Source organism: Musca domestica, unplaced genomic scaffold (genome assembly GCF_030504385.1).
Source record: "Musca domestica strain aabys unplaced genomic scaffold, Musca_domestica.polishedcontigs.V.1.1 56, whole genome shotgun sequence".
Taxonomy (NCBI): Eukaryota; Metazoa; Arthropoda; class Insecta; order Diptera; family Muscidae; genus Musca; species Musca domestica.
In genome coordinates, this window is record NW_026712356.1 from 2,037,488 (window position 1) to 2,049,249 (window position 11,762).

The following is an 11,762-nucleotide window of genomic DNA, read 5'->3' on the forward strand; positions in this document are numbered from 1 at the left end:
GTGGCTTAGAAATGACAGCAGTCTGAAGTTGGTTGCAGTTTTCTCATCTCAACCTCTATTTCTTATGCCGGATATCACAGAAGACGTATTTCTCCATCCGAAGAATTGCAGTTGGAGACTGTGCATGGATTTCCGGCACCTCAATTCCAAGTCGGATCCCCTTTTCGTGAATACAGGTGATTATGAACAGGCTCCGAGAGGCTAAAAACGTCACAAACAATAAATCTAAAGGACGTGATACAATACTTTTGCCATTTTTGGCTGCACGAAACGTGGCTAGAGTTGTAGGCTACACGCCGAAGTTACGATTTAAATTTTGATTTTATAAAAATAACAAGTCAACAAAGAAGCATAAACAATCAATTTTTGGCACCCAAATATATTTGATATGCCATAAATTTGAACCAAAAACTAATTGAGACGGATCAGCGATTTTCGTATACACTCCTAAAAACTCAACAGTTCCATTGGAAGTTCTAGATGGAATAACTCATGAAAACAGTATGATGTGAAATAATAAAATTAATTTACCAGTTGCGGAGTGGGTTGCAAGCATAGCATCTGAAGGAAGCGGAAATGGCAGCACTCTTGTACACAGAACGAGGAAAGCCATTTTGTTCGATCGTAAAGACGGATTAATAGAATGGCGAACAAAACTACCGACAAAATTTGTTCAGCTCTGAAAAAAAACTGTTGTCGATATTGATTTCATAGAGTTGGAAAGTCCTGACCGAGTGCAACTCGGCTCCTTCCCCTTTCGTTTTAAATTCTTGTTTATGTAAAATATTTCAACAAACCTAACGATATGCATTATTGGAACTCTAATATCCACCTTTACCTTTACACTTAATTAATCTAAGAATAGAGTGTTTCCATTCGTTTTGTAAAAACGACGAAAGAAATAAAACACACATTTGTTTGTTAAACACTGGGGTACTTCATAAAGTTTTCATATATATATTTTATAAGTTTTTTTTTTTTTTGGTTTTAAAAACATATCTCTTGTTCATTATGCTGTTCTATATAAACTATTTGTTTGTATAAAAAACCTACAATAATTAATGATTTAATTTGTTATTTTTGTAAAAAAAATTCGTTAAACTATTATTGAAATTCAGACCAATTGTTTGTGATTCTCTTTGTTTTTTGTTCGTGAAATTAAATAGTTTGCAATAGTCAATAATTTATATTTGCAATATTCTTGGGTTTTTTGATTTATGTTAACAATTTTTAGAGATTTTTTTCTTTGTATTTTAAAGGAGGATTAGTATAGGTGTTGAGATATTGTTTGAATTGACGGTAAATCGAGATAAAAAATATGTTTCAAATCAAGAAAGAGAAAAACAATAATATCTTGCGTAGAAAAAAATAAAATATATTATTAACTAATAAAAAATCAATTAGATTAAACAAATTTAAAAATTAATTAAAAAAATGTAAAATGACACTTGATTGTTCGAAATGGTTTGTTTCTTTCTTTTCAAAATACTGTGAAATACAAAATAAAATGCACACTTTTGGCAATTGTGTTATAACAATATTAGCATAATGTAGCTGTGTATGTTTGTATGTGGTAAAAGGGGACATAGAACATTTGGGCTTAAACATAATTGTAAAAAATTATTATAAAGAAGAACATAGACGACAGCATAGTGGATAACTTATATTACTGGGGTTTTGTAAATGGAAAATTGGATTTTAGAATTAATTGTATAAGTATAATGATTGCAAACGGAAATACAAGTACATATTTGAAAAAAAAAAAAGGAATTTATAAGTGAACCTTAAGAGATTCCATACGTGCAACAATACGGCGACGTAATTCAGCATATCTGAAAAAAGATAACAAACGAAATTTAATTAGTTGATAGTTGTGTTACCATAAAACAAGGTATTATTATTGTTATTAAAATATACGTTAATAAGGAAGTTTTAAATTAACTGAGTCTCTCAACCCTTAGGGACCATAAGCGTATCATTCTTCCTACTTTAGGAATACAGCCAGATTTTGAATTTAGATTGAAAACTCGAAGTATGCCAACATTAAGGACTAATACAGGGTGATATGAAAAAACTGCAACCAACTTCAGACTGCTGTCATTTCTAAGCCACTCGTCCGACAGCTGTTAAAATTATTCCAGTGACAGCTCATTATATTGTTTAAAAGCGTACAAAAGCATTTTGGTGAGCATTTTCCAGACAAAAAGTTATTCGTGATGGAATTCAAGCGTGATAGTGTGATTTCTTTATAATTAGCTGAAAAACCACAAGTGGCTATCGTTAGAGCACTCCAACATTTAAATGTAAATAAATCTTTTGTGTCTCGACCATCGCTCGTTACCATGATACTGGTAGCGTAGTCCGATGTCAAGGAAGAAAGCAGCAACAGGACGGAAGAAAACAGCAACATCAGCAGAAATGGTTCGACAAGTAAAGAAGCGACTTGATCAAAACCCGCGTCGCAGTGGCCGAAAAATGGCTCGTAAGCTGAACATATCGCAATATTCCATTCGGTAAATATTGAAAAATGAGCTCGGGGTAAAGCCATTGAAATTCCGAGAAGTGCAAGAACTTGCACAGCAACAGAAAGAAAATGGACTCAAAAGAGCTAAAGAGTTGCTTCGCTTGGCCGAAATTGGTGAACTGCCGAATTTGATTTTCTCCGATGAGGAAACATTCGTTGTCCAGCAGAAACAAAATGATCGCGTTTACTTGCCAAAGAGGTCAGCTGAAAATGTGCACCTTCGGTTGGCCACCAGAACACAAGCGCCGGCCATGGTGATTATGTGGGTCACCATTATAGCCAATGGTCACCTCCACTCGTATTAATCGACCGTGGCATCAGAATAAATGCCGAATATTATCGCGAAAATATATTGGAGGGTGTATAAAAACCTAGGGCACGCAAACATTTTGGCCGCAGACCTTGGACATTCCAACAGGACTTAGCACCATCGCACTCAGCACGCGCCCCCCAAGAATGGTTGCAAAATGAGGTTTCTCGCTTCATTTCCAGCGCACAATGGCCACCAAAATCTCCGGATACCAATCCGATGATATATTGTGTCTGGAGAATTTTAGAAAAAAAGTTGGCACTAAAAAATATGAAAGTGTCCATCACCTCAAGCAAGCGTTCGCTGGGAATGGGCCAAAATTCCGCAGAGCAACATTCGGGCAGCGTGTGACGGTTTCATTGACCGTTTGAAGGTCATAATTCGTGCCAAATGTGATGCTATTTCCGAATTTTTTTTTCTTTCACTCAATAAAATTTAAAAAAAAATGTAAAAATTATGGCGTTTGACTTTGTTGCAGTTTTTTTATCTTACCCTGTATATGAAAAAATAAAACATTGAAGAGGTTAAGTAAAAAAAATGATTTCAATTAATCAACCAACCAATACCGAGCTCGGTCATTTCATTCCAGCAATACATTTAAATTCTGTGTCGAAGCCAAATTCCAAACAAAGAAAGAGTTTATCACACTCTATTGTAGAATTCAACCATTTAAAGTTAGAGAATTCCTGCTAAGTGCACGGGATGTGTACTGTGACATGGCCCATTATCTGCTATGAATAAATTACTAAACAGAAACAATGAAGTTCGCTAACACTGAGATCTTGATTTCAAGCGGGGACAAATAAAAAGTTCTCACACTGCATCAGGTCGGGGTTTCTTTATAAGGTGAAGGATCCAAAGAAAACATGATAGCCGAATCATACTCTTAAAAATTTAAAATGACTTTTTCGTTAAACTTGTATAAACCGGAAAAGATTTTCGATGTCATGAGGGCAAAAGAATATATCAAAATACAGGAAACTGAGATGGCAGAACAGGCGACTATCGACGCGGATAGTAAGGCGTCCCTTAAAACTAATATTAGCTCTGACGTCGTCCTAAAACATTAACTAGTCATAGAAATTGTACATGCCCGCCTGTGTGGGCTACCGGGTAATTTCAAGACAGAAGCAACTGAGAAAGCTGAGGAATAGTCGAGAAACGACACGCAGATTCAAGACCTTGAAGTCATTTGCTCAATAAAGGCAGAAGCTAGATGAACTGGTACAATGGAATTAAAATCAATCTGGCCGGTATGAAAAAATCGTGGCTACGGATGAAGATTGGGATCACTATTCAGGCTACAACATTGCAAGGTGAGAATGTGGTAAAGGCTAGAGTCAACGCTCAGTTCAGAAACCCTTTGGCTATGTAAACACTGAATCCGCAATCATTAACAATTATAAAGAACCTAAATAAAGAAACCTGATTGGCTAAAGCTATGTAATAAACCTAAAATTGACATCATTTCACTGTTGTTTAGAATTATTTTAGGACCATCTGAATGGATTAAAATTTCAACGGATGGAGCAATTATTTTTTCTAAAACAGAAAAACCGCAAAAGCCCTTAAGCATTTCCAAACCGAATTCTCTACTTTGTGAGATCAGGCTAAACTTGTCGCACGGAAACCTTGTGCCTCACTGCAGAAGTACTTCAACCTCTAAGTACTTCAACCTCTAATTGAAACAAAAAAAAAACTATAAATCTGATGAAGATGATCAAAGTCCTTTTCCCCGAGGGGTGATAGATATTTCGACATATTTCGAAGTTCGCCGACTTCATTAGGACATTTAATGGGCTGATTCCTTGTTGTAATCTGACTGCATCAATAATTGCTGAAACGGGCAGTTAGTAAGATAATGGTTTCTTGGACGATGAAGACCAATATCCTTAAAGATGTTTAGTATGCCATCAACATTTATCGATCCCTGTGGACTTGAAAAGTAACAATAATTCGGTCATGTTTTGAGATTAGAATTTGTTATTTCGAACCTTTATGCTAAATAGGTTTTCATTTGACCTTTTTCATATACTTACTTATCTTTAACTTTGGTTACTTCACGGTCCAATTCCTGATCGTAACGTTCTAGAATTGCACGACATTCGGGTAGTGATAAATTTAAAAATTGAGCAACTTCATTGCTAAAAGATAAAATATTTATTATTAATTCCTTGATAGTAGCATTATATTTGAAGAAGAAAAACTTACCTTATTTCATCGGTTTTCTTGGCATCAACTAGAAATAGTTTGGCTACATCTTCATGGGGTCCAAGCATAATACGCGTAATCAATGGGTATTCATTCTCTTTGAGACGTTTCTGTTCACCGTTGTCGCGTATTATAAATAAGGAAAAATTCTCAGCAGGGCTGTCAACTTTATACTTTTCCAAAAGTAAATTGATTACTTCTTGTGTTGTCACCAGTGATGTTACCCATACGGACATTTGCGAACCATAGGGTGGAGTAAAGAATGATGTTTCACGATTATAAAAGTGACCGTTAATGGAACAGCGACGTTTTAGTTTTGTGCGGGATCTAAAAACAAAAAGGGGCAAAACTTACTTTGGAACTGTATGACAAAAAAAACACACTTGTTATCTTACCTTCTGTTGCCACTACGTCTTTTGATGGCTGCAGCACCAGTACGTGGTGGCCTTCGCAATACCACGCCATCTTCGGTCACATGCAAAGGCTGATCGTCGTCATCCAAATGTTCCGGATATTTTCCTTTATTGCTTGGTCTACTATCACCTGCTGTGGCCGTAAACATTTCTTCCGACTGGGTCAACTCATCACCAGCCGCTGCACCACTTTGTGAAGTTGACGACTGGCCAGCATTTCCCTGCCGACTCGAATCACATTCACTACTGCCCTGCCCGCCACCTTCTTTGGGATAACAATTCATATTGATTTGTATAAATCGTGGTGGTATATCACTTTTACGTATTGTTGCCGAAATGTGATCGCCAGGACCGATTTGGTTTGCTGATCTACGTTGTGGTTTCAGCGTAGAATCATCATCGTCATCATCACTGGATGAATATGCTGCCATGCATGATGGCCCCGACTTTGATCGATTTATACCCTTTTCAAAACGTCCATTTGTAATAAGTTGCGCCTGCGCAGAACCACTCTTTTGCAAAACATAGGGGGAACGCTTTTGTGGTGAACCACTTTCAGACATCCGCAATGCCAAAGTATCATTGATAAATGTGGCATCAATGGAGCGCAAAGCGTGTTCACAATTAAAACTTTTACTCATTGGATTATCGCCAGAGGCATGGCTGTAAAGCTTCAGAGAATCGTGTATGCGTGATGGATCTATTGGTTGATTACGTTTAACGTATCATCATTGGGTTCTTGAAATGAGTTGGCACCATTAACGTAGTCCTGATGAACGCTACGTTTGAAATCTTCAAAGTCCATGGGTTTCAAAGTGGCATCATCGGAGGTTTCATAATTATCTACAGTGGTAGTGGAAGTGGTGGCATTGGTGGTGGTGGTATCCCTTGTGCTGCTTGTGGTGGTAGCCATAGAGCCGGTGGCCGTTAAGAAGTTATCCGAAGAAGTGGTATTATTAGAAGTTGTGGCCGATGAAGGTGATGAACAGGTGAGGAGGATGTGTTGAATTTTTCGAGGAAGTTATATCTTCGAGATTTGTTGTATCTGTACTCATTTGATTGGAAACTGTTTTGGAGCTGTCCGATGTTGGGGACGACGACGATGAGTTTTGGGGTGATGTTGAGGGCAAACGCACCGGCATAGTTTCATAGATTTATCCTTTTCACTGACACGCCTTTCCACCTGCAATAGATCATCAATTTCATCCCATTCCAATTTCACTAATTTATCCAGTTTTGAAGGCAGTGTTGAGCTAACACCATTTGTAGTTGTTGATGTGTTCGTCGTTGTCAAAGATGAACATTGATCATCGCATAGGGTGGATGTATTGGTCGAAGATGTATCAACCTCGTTACCATTTGCAACTCCACCATCTCCGCCATTTGTTATGTTTTGAGTACCCGTGGTGTTGGCAGAGGCTTCTTCTGGTGTAGTTGGTAGATCAGGAAATTCATTTAAACTACACGAATCGAATGACATACTTCGGTGAGTGATATGTCTGTTGATATGGCATCGACCTGGTCACTGGTTGTTGTACCAACATCTAATGATTCACTACCATCATTGTTCTCTTTGTCCGATGAATCTGCTTTTGACATACGACACGAGTTACGTTTGCGCACTACAAAGGTACGTTGGTCGTCGTCTTCCTTAAGATGAATAACACCCTGAACACCCAATATACACGCAAGGCCCCTTCGAGAATTAGACGATTGTTAACTTCTCTTGCTACGCACTTCCATGCTTTTATTGTCGTAAAATTGATTATAGACCTAGAAAAGAAATGAAAAAAAACGATAAGAATGGAATGAATATATTTCGCATTATTCACAAATCGTCTCCTCGGAAAATTTTTGAATTTTGTAATTTTTAAAGTTCAAATCCAAATTGATTTTTTTTTTTCTACCTTTAACTTTGATTCCAAATGATCTCTGGGTAAAGATGGACCATTTTGCTGTCCAGGTCTTTGAAAAGTTTTATTGCCAAAACTTTATGAGATTCTACACGAGTACCATGCCCAAAACAATGTGGTCCAAATAGGGCTCCATAGCATGGTACATGACAGTAAGGCACACCTTTATAGCTATGGGAAGAAAACAAAGAAAAACAAAAGAAAAAGTGTTAATTGAAACTTGTTGTGGTGACAAAGCCAAAGGCAATGTACACACCCACCTCAGCATGTTGTCCGGGGATTCAAACGTTTGCCACCACTCCTCGCAGCGTAACATTCGGGATGCCAATCATAGCCTAAAGACTTGTTTACGCTCCGCTGAATAGAAAACAGAATAACAAGATAAATTAATTTCAGTCATTGTTCCTTCCAGCTGAATTAAGGTTAAATAACTCACCGAAATAGACGGGCTTTCCACATTTATGACACTTCCCATTTTATTTTTTTGCGCTGAGGATGTATGCTGAAATCCTATATTAGAGGCTTGCTCCATTTGACCTGTATTTGTATTGTGTGCGTTTTTATGTGTGACACCAGCATCAACATCCAAATGCATGAAATCAGGCTGAAAGAATGAATTTATTGTTTAAGTGGGCAGCTAAAGGTAATTGAACTTAAATGGCCTAAAAAGCCCAAGCAGCGAAGTAACAAAGAACTAAAACTGAAATAATGGCAGCTCAATTATAATCTCACAATGCAGAAGGTCTTGATCACATAATCCTTACATCTCGAAACATGTAATTTTATTTTTAAATTGTATTAAAAAATCTTTTTTGTCTATTATTTCTGGGATATTCTTCTGTACGTTGATTCTTTCCCACACAATACCCTTCTTCGACGCAGTAGTACGTGTTTTGTTTATTAAAAAAATTCCAGTGTATATAAATTATAATTTATGCATATTCACAGAATACGTTCTATTAGCTCGTTTGTTGTATTTCTTTAGAGTTGAGTACACCGCCTCCTTCTTTTTTACTCCATGTATGATTACTATTATGGCTAGTCGCGACTGGTCATTCACAGCCGAACATGTATGTTTTGTCTATCTGTCTGTCTGACACTTACACTTGCACCTGTTTCTTCTCCTATGGTTTTTGTTTATTTTATTAATTGTTTATATTACTTCAACAGTCATACCATAAGTCGTTTATTGGAATCATGAACTATGCTATTTTCGCCAAAGTACTATTGGAAGTTGCTTAATTTAGCATTTTTCGCCCATTTATAAGTTTGCTGTGGCAGAATTGAGGAAAAATTGCACTTACAGATGGTGTGTGTGCGTGTGTATGTAAAATTAGAACTGTAATCAGACAACGAAGCAGAACGGGTTTTTTCTACGGCGGCGGCTTTTCATGTGAAAACCCAACGGCGGTGGAGCGGCAGACTCTGTACACAAACACATTAACAACTATTATACAAGTATACACCAATACACAGAGAGTAGCGAATGCAAGACAAAGCAATACATAGAATGTATAGAAACTGGAAGAAGCAACACGCCGCTACAGCTGTTTGGCTCACCCGAGGAAAAAAGAATGAGAGTTGTTATCGTTCTGTGCCAGTTTCCCAAAATGTATCGTGTTTGCTGTAGAAAATGGGGATGATACTCGAAGAAGTCGTTACAATATTCGCCAGAATTGATGGAAAATTACACTTACAAATTGTGTCCGTCTATATGTAAAATTAGAACATGTAATTCTCTTAAGGTTTTGTTTATTTACTTCTCGATAATCGATATGACAGAAATGTCAAACTTCCTTGAGAATCGAAATATCGATCTTTCTATTGGAGCTTTATAACTATGTTCCAGGTTCGTCGCCTAATGGAAGGGAGTTCATATGTGAAGACCATTATTTTCCATCAGACATGATTGTCAATGAAAATTTATGAAAAAATTGTACATAATCTCTGTTCGAAAATGTACTAGTTTTGTAATTTTTTTGTATATCATAAAGAGAAATCGGTCATAATAATAAAAACTGTAATGTGGCGTTTCCACTACACTTGATTCGCTCTCTATTCTTTGTTCGACCCTTAACTATGAAAAAACTACTTAATTCTTCACACAAATTCCTGAGCGAACACTCATATTTGTACATTGTTCGAATCAATCACTCTCCGAACAACGAAAAATATGTCCCATCCCTAACAAATGAGAGCATTTATCGAAAAACTAATTTATGACATTTAAAAATTAAAACTAGAAAAATTTAATGAAATTTTAAAAATTTTTTGGAAGACTGAAAATATGAATGAAAACTACAATGTTGAATGGCGTATGTACATTCAAACGAAAGTACATTTTGTTTTCTCTTCATTCGCGGTAGCATTTTGTCCGCGAGTTGAAATTTCCACCAGAAAACTGCAAACAAAAGAGCAATATTTTCAAAATGTTGTATCGGCAGAAAAAAATTTTTGACAAGTGTCCTCCAGCAGAATTTAAAATTAAAAAAATACAAAAATATGTTCAAACTGTCAATATTTACACAAAAACTTGAAAACATGAATGAAATTGTAAAATTAATGATACAATTATTCTTTGGAAGAAAAACAATAATTTCTTCTATTCATATTAGTGAGAATTTCATTATTTTTGTATAAATTGCCATTCAAATCAACAAACAAAATTTGTGAAAAAAAGTAATTTTTTACTATGAATTCCGAATCGTGCCGTATGAACGGGTTAATTCGTTGTACCTAATTCTGAGAGCGAACAACGTGATTGAAAGTGTAATGAGAACATAGCATAAATTTTGTTTTCTCATCATGTGAATGTGCGCATTTTTCCAGGGTTTGAAAATTCCACCGAAAATGAAACAAAAAAAGCAACATTTTCAAAATGTTTGTATCGGCAGAAAAAAAATGTTTGTCAAGTGTCTCTCCAGCAGAATTCAAAATAGAAAAATACAAAATACGTTAAAAATATCAACATTTACACAAAAAGTTGAAACATAAACGAAAATTGTCAAATTAATGATATAATCTATCTTTGGAAGAAATAATTTTTCTATTCATATTTAGTAAGAATTTCATGAATTTTCGTATAAATTCCCATTAAAATCAACAAACAAAATTTAATGTGTATATGGAAGTGCACACAATCACGGCACCGGCGAAAATTTCGTCGGTCGCCGCGAACTCAATTAGCTTTATTTCTATTTCATACGCCGGCGAACAAACAGTACAAGGTGGCCATACTTGTACGAATTTATGTGTTTTAGTAAATAAAGTTACTTTTTACTTTAAAATTTGTTATGGTCACTCTACTATTCTGTTATCGTATAAAAAAAAAAACATAATTAATTTTGTTTATTTATTGTGTACTTGCGCCTGAGTGAAGATGGATATCAGTGAATTTATAATAGAGAAGAGGGACATTAGTGCAAATTATAATAGAGAACGTAAGAATATGTGTCTTGTATCATTCATTGTAGTCAACAAATGAGCAAAAGTAAACCACTTCATCAGCTGTTTTATAATTCGTCGGTATTGTGTTCCATACGACGAATTTTCGCAGCTCATTTTGTCGCCCGCGTAGGGCGAAATTCGTCGTTCGCTCCAATTGTGTTCCTAGCATAATGCTAGGACACAATTGGAGCGAACGACGAATTTTCGCCCTACGCGGCGACAAAATGAGCCCGCGAAAATTCGTCGTATGGAACACAATACGACGAAATTATAAAACAGTGATGAAGTGTTATCTTTTTGCTCATTTGTTGACTACAATGAAGTATACAAACACATAATTCCTTACGTTCTCTATTATAATTTCACTTATGTCCATCTTCTCTATTATAAATTCACTGATATCCATCTTCACTCAGGCGCCAAAACAAAACAAATTAATTATGTTTTTTTATACGAGTAACAGATAGTAGAGTGGACCTAAACAAATTTAATTTAAAAAGTAACTTTATTTACTAAAACACATTACAATTGTACAAGTATGGCCACCTGTACTGTTTTGTTCGCCGGTCGCCGGCGTATAATAGAAATAACGCTAATTGAGTTCGCGGCGACCGACGAAATTTTCGCCGGTGCCGTGATTTGTGTGCACTTCCATATACACATATGTGTTTTTATTTTTGACGACGAACATACGCCGCGAAAAAATTCGTCGTTTCGCTCCAATTGTGTTCCTAGCAGAATGTACATCTGATAGTTCAATTCTTGTAATCGTCATTGCTGAGGGTATTGTTATACATTACGTTACCCACTAACTGTTCTATGTCTTTACCCACTAAAATCATCTCTGACTACTGAGTATTCGAGTAATTTACTCTCTTACAACACTACAATACTTACGGCTCGAAAGTTGGCAGTTTTGCTTCTGCAAGCAAAATAATTGAAAT

General features: G+C 36.1%; 1 pseudogene; it reads right to left on the reverse strand.

Moving 5' to 3' along the window:
* Positions 1 to 1,085: 1,085 nt before the first annotated feature.
* On the reverse strand, positions 1,086 to 7,639 carry LOC131805448 (uncharacterized; annotated as a pseudogene).
* Between the last annotated feature and the right edge of the window lie 4,123 nt (positions 7,640 to 11,762).